We start from the raw sequence: 7,812 nt of genomic DNA, 5'->3' as shown, positions 1-7,812 counted from the left end.
TGGGTTTTAGGGGTTTTATGGCTTTAGGGGTTTAGGGTTTTAGGGTTTAGTGGTTTGGGGTTAGGGGTTTAGGGGTTTAGGGTTTAGGATTTAGGGTTTATGGGCTTAGGGCTTGGGGCTTGGGGCTTGGTGCTTGGGGCTTGTGGCTTGGGGCTAAGGGATTGGGGTTAGGGGTTAGGGGTTGGGGCTTTGGGGCTTGGGCTTGGGGCTTGGGGTTTAAAAGGAGGAAAATATAACGAAACTGAACCTGTTTAAGAAGATGTGTCCTGATATTAGAACAGATCAGACTTCTGCATGTGGCACAGCTTCCAACATTTTAACTCGATCTTGAAGAGAATGTTTTTCTCTCATCTCCTCCAACCACACACGCTTAGGTCCATCACCTCCAACAATGAAACGAACCTACAATTCCAATTATCATTAGAAAGCAATGTGCAAACTCCTTGGGAATGCTGTGGCCTCTCAAAGAGGTTCTATAGGTACTTCACATATTTAACATCCCACTACAGCTTTGAAAAGCAGCATTTAGACTTTTACACAAAAGCAATATAACTTATACAGAGCAATAGGGCAAAAACCATAGAGAAATTGAACCAAACAAAAGCATTGCAATTTGAAGTACGGCAGAGAAAGGTCAAACCATTCCTACAAGGGACCTTAGCATGGAATTACACTCAAAATATGTCATGCAAGAAAAACCAAAAATATTTTTCCTTTTTTTTTAATCATCTACTCACATTGGGATGCAGACGGAATACATCTTGAATGACTTCAACAAGTAAATCTGCTCCCTTGTGATAAACCAACCGGCTAATAACAACAATAACAATCTCTGAGCGGCTCGGCTGCACCACCATTGGCTTGAACATTGCAGTGTCCACAGTATTAGGTATAACAAAAACCTTCTCCGGGGCAGTCCCGATCGCAGCACTGTATTCTCCTTGCTCGTATGCGAAACACATATGGCCTGACTCACATCAGCCAATGTAAACTGCAAGACCTTGTTCATATGTATGCATCCTGCATCCGAAAATCCATAGAGAGAATGATTCGTGAATACAACCTTGTACCCCATGGTTCTAGAATGCATGAGAGCTTCATGACAGAGAGTGGAAAATGCTTGATGTCCATGGACAATAGTGATTCTTTCTTGAATGAGAATGGTTCTAATAATGGGGAGTGAGGGAAATAGGGTTGGGAATGAATTCTGCATAACAAAAGGCCTCCACGGAACATAGTAAACTTTCAAACCACCAGTCATGTATCTAACCCCAGATCAGTTTCCATATGCATGAGTTACAACCACTACCTGAATTCGATAATAGTTGTATCATATATTTTTCTTTTAATTCATAGAAATTATGTAAAAGAAATTAACAGCATAAGCAGAAAATCATTAACTAACAAATTGATTGAATTATAGAGAATGTGATTATGACCTTGTGGCCTGACTTTAGTAAGCACTGAGAGAGATAATAGATGTGGTTCTCGACACCACCAAAGTTGGGATAGAAAAAATCAGAGACCATCATGATTCTGTGCTTTTTTCTATCCATTGATTAACCTGCTAGGCCAGTCTTGACACTCGTTCGTTGGGATTATTGGAGAAGACGCCTGAGACTAAAATTTGATTGGAAGAATTAGAGAAACAAAACACACGTGAAGAGAAGAGAAGATAAATAAGAAATAAGATTGTGAGTGAAGTGTCTCCCAGACACAACCCAATCACAGAGATTTTCATCCAATGGGGGATATAATTTATTTCATTTGGGCCTTGCTAGCGAATAAACACACAAGCCACTAGACCTGACATAGCGATCCATCTCTCTAGCGAATCTCGTCGGGAACAACGCCTCTTCGAGACTTGCGGAGAACGCAAAGTCGAACGCACCATCGATGAACGGCGGCGAACTAGTGGCTGGCGCCAGCGGAGACGCAGGGAATCTTAGAAGAGAGGACAAGCAGCGGTTGGAGGCAGAGGAAAAAGGTGAGGCTGCGGAGATCTAGGGTGAAAAATGAGGGTGTTTAACTTAATCTCCTCTCCTACTTGTATATTTGCTGTGGAACTTTCATCCAAGTGTCAGCCTCACAAATTTTAGGAATAAAGAAAAAGTAAAAGAAAAGCTAAACCACAGGGCTCCTTTTCTCTCTCTGGCCTGCTTCCTCCCACTCTTTCTTTGATCTGCCCCGTTGCACTCCGAGCTGCGCCGGCATTCCTTCTTCGCCGTAGCACCCTACCGCACCGACGACATTGACACTTTTCTCTCTGGTTTGCTTCGTCGCACTTCCTGTCGCGCCGGCTTTCCAAAAATGGCAACAGCGAACACTTTCCATTTGTTGGATGACGACGCCGAGGACCCTTCACAGAAAATCGCTGCGGCGGCACCGGCGTCTCCACCCGAGAAGGGTTCAGTTGCGGCGGCTCAGCAGCAGAAGCAGCAAACTCAGTTGCCTTCTCAGGCTGGTGAGCATTCTATTTTGATTGATTCCTTGGTTTATTCCTTTTTTCACTTCTCTTTTTGTGTTGTTTGATTTAATTTTTCATATTTTTTTTGTTTTTGTTGAAACTGTTGGGCTTTTCATTTGACATGTTGGCTTTTATTGATGGGTTTCAATAGTGAACTCAGATTTTTATGTTCGGTGTTTTTTTTTTGGTTGCCGTTCTATATAAATTCATAAATTGCTGCCAATGAGCCATAGCTCACACGGTATTGCGCCCCCTCCTTATCTCAAAGGTCTCGGGTTTAGGGTATAAGGTCTAATGTCTAGGGTCTAGGGTCTAGGGTCCTAGGGTCCTAGGGTCTAGGGTCTAGAGTCTAAGGTCTAGGGTCTAGGGTCTAGGGTCTAGGGTCTATGGGTCTATGGGCTTAGGGGCTTAGGGGCTTAAGGGCTTAGAGGTTTAGGGTTTAGGTTTTAGGATTTAGGGTTTAGGGTTTAGGGTTTAGGGGTTTAGGGGTTTATGGGTTTAGGGGTTTAGGTGTTATGGGTTAGGGTTTAGGGGGTTAGGGTTTTAGGGGTTAGGGTTTAGGGGTTAGGGTTTAGGGTTTTGGGGTTTTAGGGGTTAGGGGTTTTAGGTGTTTTATGGGTTTAGGGGTTTAGGATTTTAGGGTTTTAGGTTTTAGGGTTTAGGGTTTATGGTTAGGGATTTAGGGGTTTAGGGTTTAGGGGTTTAGGGGCTTAGGGCTTGGGGCTTGGGGTTAGGGGTTGGGGCTTTGGGGTTTTGGGGCTTGGGTCTTGGAGCTTGGGGCTTGGGACTTGGGGCTTAGGGCTTGGGGCTTAAAAGGAGGAAAATATAAGGAAGCTGAACCTGTTTAAGAAGATGTGTCCTGATATTAGAACAGATCGGACTTGTGCATGTGGCACAACTCCCAACATTTCAACTCGATCTTGAAGTGAATGTTTTTCTCTCATCTCCTCCAACCACACACGCTTAGGTCCATCACCTCCAACAATGAAACGAACCTAAAATTCCAATTATCATCAGAAAGCAATGTGCAAACTCCTTGGGAATGCTGTGGCCTCTCAAAGAGGTTCTATAGGTACTTCACATATTTAACATCCCACTACAGCTTTGAAAAGTAGCATTTAGACTTTTACACAAAAGCAATATAACTTATACAGAGCAATAGGGCAAGAACCATAGAGAAATTGAACCAAACAAAAAACATTGCAATTTGAAGTACGGCAGAGAAAGGTCAAACCATTCCCACAAGGGACCTTAGCATGGAATTACACTCAAAATAAGTCATGCAAGAAAAACCAAAAATATTTTTCCTTTTTTTTCAATCATCTACTCACATTGGGATGCAGACGGCATACATCCGGAATGACTTCAACAAGCAAATCTGCTCCCTTGCGATAAACCAACCGGCTAATAACAACAATAACAATCTCCGAGCGGCTCGGCTGCACCACCGCTGGCTTGAACATTGCAATGTCCACAGCATTAGGTATAACATAAATCTTCTCCGGGGGTAGCCCCGACCACAGCACTGTATTCTCCTTGCTCGTAGGCGAAACACATATGGCCTGACCCACATCAGCCAATGTAAACTGCAAGACCTTGTTCATATGTATGTTTCCAGCATCCGAAAATCCACAGAGAGAATGATCCGTGAATACAACCCTGTACCCCATGGTTCTAGAATGCATGAGAGCTTCATGACAGAGAGTGGAAAATGCTTGATGTCCATGGACAATAGTGATTCTTTCTCGAATGAGAATGGTTCTAATAATGGGGAGTGAGGGAATAGGGTTGGGAATGAATTTTGCATAACGAAAGACCTCCACGGAACATAGTAAACTTTCAAACCACCAGTCATGTATCTAACCCCAGATCGGTTTCCATATGCATGAGTTACAACCACTACCTAAATTCGATAATAGTTGTATCATATATTTTTCTTTTCATTCATAGAAATTACGAAAAAGAAATTAACAGCATAAGCAGAAAATCATTAACTAACAAATTGATTGAATTATAGAGAATGTGATTATGACCTTGTGGCCTGGCTTGAGTAAGCACTGAGAGAGATAATAGATGTGGTTCTCGACGCCACTAAAGTTGGGATAGAAAAATCAGAGACCATCATGATTCTGTGCTTTTTTTTATCCATTGATTAACCTGCGAGGCCAGTCTTGACACTCGTTCGTTGGGATTATTGGAGAAGACGCCTGAGACTAAAATTTGATTGGAAGAATTAGAGAAACAAAACACATGTGAAGAAAAGAGAAGATGAATAAGAAATAAGATTGTGAGTGAAGTGTCTCCCAGACCCAACCCAATCATAGAGATTTTCATCCAATGGGGGATATAATTTATTTCATTTAGGCCTTGATAGCGAATAAACACAGAAGCCACCAGACCTGACACGGTGATCCATCTCTCTAGCGAATCTCGCCGGGAACAGCGCCTCGTCGAGACTTGCAGAGAACGCGAAGTCGAATGCACCATCGATGAACGGTGGCAAACTAGTGGCTGGCGCCGGCGGAGACGCAGGGAATCTTAGAAGAGAAGAGAAGTAGCGGTTGGAGGCAGAGGAAGAAGGTGAGGCTGCGGAGATCTAGGGTGAAAAATGAGGGTGTTTAACTTTATCTCCTCTCCTACTTGTATATTTGCTGTGGAACTTTCATCCAAGTGTCAGCCTCACAAATTTTAGGAATAAAGAAAAAGGAAAAGAAAAGCTAAACCACAGGGCTCCTTTTCTCTCTCTGGCCTGCTTCCTCACACTCTTTCTTTGATCTGCCCCATTGCACTCCGAGCTGCGCCGGCATTCCTTCTTCGCCGTAGCACCCTACCGCACCGACGACATTGATACTGTAACAACCACCCCTTCTAGAAACAAAAATTTAATTTGAAATTCGAAAGTCAGTTGGAAGCTGGGCTTAGAATTTTGAATTATGGATAGGAATCTAAGTAACCGCCTTCCATTTGAATTTAAAATATCCCAACCACCCTATCCCCAAATGTATATAAATAGGGGAGCACCCATAGGTAGAAAATCACTCCTCTCAAATACTAATCATCTCCCTTCTCTCTTTACAAAGAAATAATTTTCTGTGTGCAAACATAAGGAACACAAGAGGCAAGCTCATAGGCAACAAGGAAGCGTTAGAAAAAGTGTAGGAAATTATGCCTTTCTTACTTATGTTGGCATGTAGTATGCTTTGTTTTATTTTCTTCCATCCATGCATGGCTATCATCTTTCATGTATTTTATGGCATGAATTATTCTTTACTTATCTCTCATCTACATTGAGCATGATTATCTATTATGTCAATTATACCCTCTTAGATCCATTAATATGTATCCCATATCTTTTTTATGTGCATTCACATGACTTTTTAATTACCATTCATTCCTTTCATGTTGAGAGTACATGTTCCTTTAAAATGTTTTATTAAATTATTTAACATTCCCTAATTTTACTATGTGCCCTTACATGACCTTTGATACCGTTAAATCATTATTATTCCTTTAATGTTGAGAGTACATGCTCCTTGTCTTGTTTAAAGAACCCTATTTTATTATATGCAACTAAATGACCCCTTATATCATTATATTATTATTACTCTTTTATTTTAAAGATCAAGGGTACATGCTTCTTATAATATCTATTCCAAGTATTTCAAATACCCACTTTCTTACAATATGCACTTAGATTATATTTTATACATTATATCATTAATATCTTCTTAGGGTCAAGAGTACATGTTTCTTTATAATTGTTTTATTCAGCTAATTAATATCCCTCATTTTATTACGTGAAATTATATTGACTTTTATACCATTAGATTAATATTAATATTTCCATGAGTTAAAAAGAGTACATGCTTTCTTAAATATTTTATTCAAATATTTAATATACCCTATTCTATTATGTGCATATCATTATTATTACTCCTTCAAAGTCAAGAGTACATGCTTTTCTTAAATGTTTTATTCAAATATATAATATACTCTATTCTTATTATATGATCGCTGCACCATTATATTACTCCTTTAGGATCGAGAATACATAATTTCTTTAATATTGTGCAATTATTTAAATGCCCTATTTTCTGGCTTTGATATGACCTCTTTCAATCCATGCTGTTATATTACCAAGATCTTTTAATTAGAATATCTATACACATGCTAGAGTCTCATGATTTTCATATATCCCTTTATTATCACAATTGTTCCTTTTCTTCCATGATGTCTTCTTATATGATTTTTCTCTCGTGTATGTTTAAACAACCTAAGTGTAAATTGAACTGAGGGAATGATCCTTCGGTAAGGGAAGGTGACCCCCAAAGACAAGATATCGAGATGATCTCTCGGTAAGGGAGGGTGATCGATCGAGATGATCCTTCGGTAAGGGAAGGTGATCGCCAAGACATTCGAGATGATCCTTCGGTAAGGGAAGGTGATCGGCAAACCTTTGGGAACCTTCGGTAAGGGAAGGGAACTCCCATCAATTTTATATAATAAGATATCTTTGTTGATATAACTCTTTTCTTGTGTATGTCTAAATAACCTAAGTGTAAATTGAACTGAGGGAATGATCCTTCGGTAAGGGAAGGTGACCCCCAAAGACAAGATATCGAGATGATCTCTCGGTAAGGGAGGGTGATCGATCGAGATGATCCTTCGGTAAGGGAAGGTGATCGCCAAGACATTCGAGATAAGAACCTTCGGTAAGGGAAGGGGACTCTCATTTATACCGGTTTGAGCTCAATACCTTCCATAAAAGTTAAAAGTTAAGAAAGAAGAAAGCATGAATGAAAGTTTGATGTTTATGTTTTTTTTTCTTTAGATTTAATTATGATTATGTTGATGTTACTTAAGATGTTATCCTTCTATTTTCCTATATGCTTTCCTTTTTGCACACATGTTTTACAAGAAAGATACATATTACATGCCACGTTATACGCTCTTTTTAAAAATCCCGCACGTGGGCTGGAGATGGATATGGAGGTGTTGCATAGCACTCCTACTGAGACGTTAGGTTCTCACTCCCTTTCTTTTCCCATACTGTCTCCAGAGGAACATGGCACAGCGGATAGAGACGACGCAGTGTCCCCCGAAGGTAACTTCTGAGTATGACCCCTCGAAGCACGCGTGGGTAGTTGCGACCACTACTACCGTGCTCCAAACTATCTACTTAGATCGAGAGTTCGTGGAAGAAGAACCCCAGCTGCCCGTCGTAACCTTCCTAGATAGGAACGCTTCAGCATCTAAGAAGCGGTCATCTAAAGTGGTACACCTCGAGTCCGACTCCAAAACTGAGGAAGAGGAAATTCGACAACCCTAGCCAGAAAGAAGACACC

At 40.7% G+C, this 7,812-nt stretch overlaps 1 pseudogene; it reads right to left on the bottom strand.

Moving 5' to 3' along the window:
• Positions 1 to 255: 255 nt before the first annotated feature.
• LOC112709649 (phosphatidylinositol N-acetylglucosaminyltransferase subunit A-like) lies at positions 256 to 4,814 on the bottom strand (annotated as a pseudogene).
• Positions 4,815 to 7,812: the final 2,998 nt, after the last annotated feature.

The sequence above is a fragment of the Arachis hypogaea genome, chromosome 9 (assembly GCF_003086295.3).
Source record: "Arachis hypogaea cultivar Tifrunner chromosome 9, arahy.Tifrunner.gnm2.J5K5, whole genome shotgun sequence".
Lineage (NCBI taxonomy): Eukaryota > Viridiplantae > Streptophyta > Magnoliopsida > Fabales > Fabaceae > Arachis > Arachis hypogaea.
This window is presented reverse-complemented; position numbering and strand designations above follow the sequence as displayed.